General features: G+C 58.6%; 1 pseudogene; it reads left to right on the top strand.

The window, feature by feature from the left end:
• The first annotated feature begins 1,106 nt into the window (after nt 1-1,106).
• On the top strand, nt 1,107-1,681 carry LOC103779817 (annotated as a pseudogene).
• The last annotated feature ends 935 nt before the right edge of the window (nt 1,682-2,616 follow it).

Raw genomic sequence — 2,616 nt, 5'->3', positions numbered from 1 at the left:
CTGCAGCTCACTGGGTGTTTGCTACAGCACAAAGGCAGCTGGGCACCAAACCCACGTCGAGTCGTGGCCGTGCTCATCTCCAATGCCTGGTGCCACCTCCCACCACGGCCTCCAACAGGCTTGGGGTGGGTTGATGAATGACTAGAGCTTTAGAGGAGGAAAGGGACTTCCCCTGCCTGGCCCTCTCCTTCCTCCCCCTTCCCGTATTACCGGCTTTGCAGGTTTTCTGCAACCAGTCCTGAGTCCTTGTGCAGGCTCTCAACGCTCAGCCTGGCTGGGGAGGAGAAGTCAGGTCCTGCTCAGCCACAGTGGGATGGGAGAGGTTGGGATCTGAGGTTTGGGTCTCTCCCAAAAGGAGGGTGATAGAATGATTTGGCTTGAAAGAGACCTTAGAGATCATCTAGTTCCAACCCTGCTGCCATGGGCAGGGACACCTCCCACTAAGACCAGGTTGTTCACAGCCCCAGCCAACCTGTCCTTGAGCTGTCCCAGCAATGGGGCATCCACAGCTTCCCAGGGCAACCTGGGCAAGGTTCTCACCACCCTCACAGTGAGGAACTTCCTCCTTACATGTTAACTAGATCTCCCCCCTTCCAGTTTGAAGCCATTACGCCTCATCCTATTGCTACAAGTCCTTGTAAAAAGTCCCTCCCCAGGTTTCTTGTAGGTCCCTTTCAGATCCTGGAAGGCTGCAAAAAGGTCTCCCTGGAGTCTTCTCCAGGCTGAGCAACCCCAGCTCTCTCAGCCTGGCCTCACAGCAGAGGGGCTCAGACCTCACTCATTTTTGTGGCCTGCTCTGGCCACACTCCACCTTTCTGAAGCCCCAGTGCTGAATGCAATACTCGAGGTGGGGTTGCACCAGGGCAAAGTAGAGGGGGAGAACCAAACCTTCTGAGTTCTGTTTTTTGGGGCTTCAGGCCAGAGTCAGAGTGAGATGACAGCATCTTCTCTGACTGCAGGACTTGAGTGAAGTCTGGGCTTTAGTGAATCCCTGCCTTGCCCTGGCCCTGGCTGGTGAGGGGACACTGGGGAGCTGCTGTGCTGCCCCTCAGCCCGTTAGGGAGCAGGCTGTGTCTGTGGTGGCCGAGACTTCCTTGGGTGGGCAGGTCAGGCAGGGGCCACCGAGCTGGCACTCAGTGTGGCTTCTCTTACAGGCTCCCAGGAGATCCACATCGATGAGAAAACCGTCAGCCCCAACCTCAGCCTGTCGGAAGACAAGAAGACCTTGACCTTCAGCCCCAAGAAGGCAAAGCTGGACTCGGACGGCCCCGAGCGATTTGACCACTGGCCCAACGCTTTGGCTACCACAGCGTTCCGCTCGGGGCTCTGTGCCTGGAGGGTCAGCGTGGAGAAGAGCTGTGCCTACAAGCTGGGGGTGTGCTACAGCTCCCTGCCACGGAAGGGCTCGGGCAACGAGGGTCGCCTGGGCTTCAACACCTCCTCCTGGGTCTTCTCGCGCTACGACAGGGAGTTCAGGTTCCTGCACGCCGGGCGCCCGCGGGCGGTGGAGCTGCTCAAGTCCCCGGCCGAGATCGGGGTGCTGGTTGACTTTGCGGGAGGGGAGGTGCTGTTTTACGACCCCGATTCCTGCACCATCCTCTTCTCCCACAGGGAGAGCTTCTCGGAGCCCCTGTACCCCGTGTTCGCCGTGGCGCACGAGAGCATCTCGCTGGCGCGGTGAGCGCAGCGTGGCTGCTCCTCACGGGACCCCTGTGGGGAGAGGGAGCCCGGGCCGGGCTGGCAGCTCGTGTGCAGAGCTGTTTGGGCAAGAGCCACCTTCAGACTACCTGTGTTCCTCCTGTCTTACAGCAGATTTCCTCACCTCCTGAGGCTGCGTCCTGGCACGCGGCTGGAGATTGCTTTTGGAAGGAGCTGCCCCATGCCAGAGCAGGGACAGTGTGGGGCTGGCACCTGCCAGGGACCCACACCAGGGCAGGGGCACCCCTGAGGGCACCCACATCAGGGCAGAGGAGTAAGAAGCAAGGAGCAGCAGGAAGAAACCTAACCTGAGCTGCTCCTCGCGTCCCCAAAGGGAGGGTTGCATGGGAACAGCCTCAAGTTGCCCCAGGGAAAGTTTAAGTTGGGTATTAGTTGGGTGCCAGGGTGCCCAGGGCAGTGGTGGAGTCCCCACCCCTGGAGGGGTTCTAAAGCCATGGAGATGTGGTGTGAGGGATGTGGTTTAGTGGGGACCTGGCAGTGCTGCGTTAACTGTTGGACTTGGTCTTAAAAGGACTCCTCCAACCTGAATGATTATGGTGAAAACCTGGGGAGCTGATGTTAGGCATGGGGGAAGGAGAGGTGTTGGACAAAGCTGAGCCAGGGAGAGGGGCAGGGAAGGTGGTTCTCTTAACTGTTTAAAACTGATCATCTTTATTTCACAACACTCAAATCAGTAAAGTTTGTTAATTGGCAACAATTAATAATTAAGCGACATTGCCCAACTCCGGCCTGGTTTGCCAACAGCAGGAGTCTGCAGCTGCCTCCTGGGCACTGCTGGCAGAAGAGGGGGATGCTGGTGAGGCAAGCCTGGGGTGCTCCACAGGGGCAGGTCTTCCCTGGGATGGGACCGAGCCCAGCGCTGCTGCTGTGCTTGTGCTGGGGGAAGGCAAGAGGAGG

This window comes from Merops nubicus, unplaced genomic scaffold (genome assembly GCF_000691845.1).
Source record: "Merops nubicus isolate BGI_N331 unplaced genomic scaffold, ASM69184v1 scaffold41549, whole genome shotgun sequence".
NCBI lineage: Eukaryota > Metazoa > Chordata > Aves > Coraciiformes > Meropidae > Merops > Merops nubicus.
The sequence above is the reverse complement of the archived record's forward strand: the minus strand, read 5'-3'. Positions and strand labels throughout refer to the sequence as shown.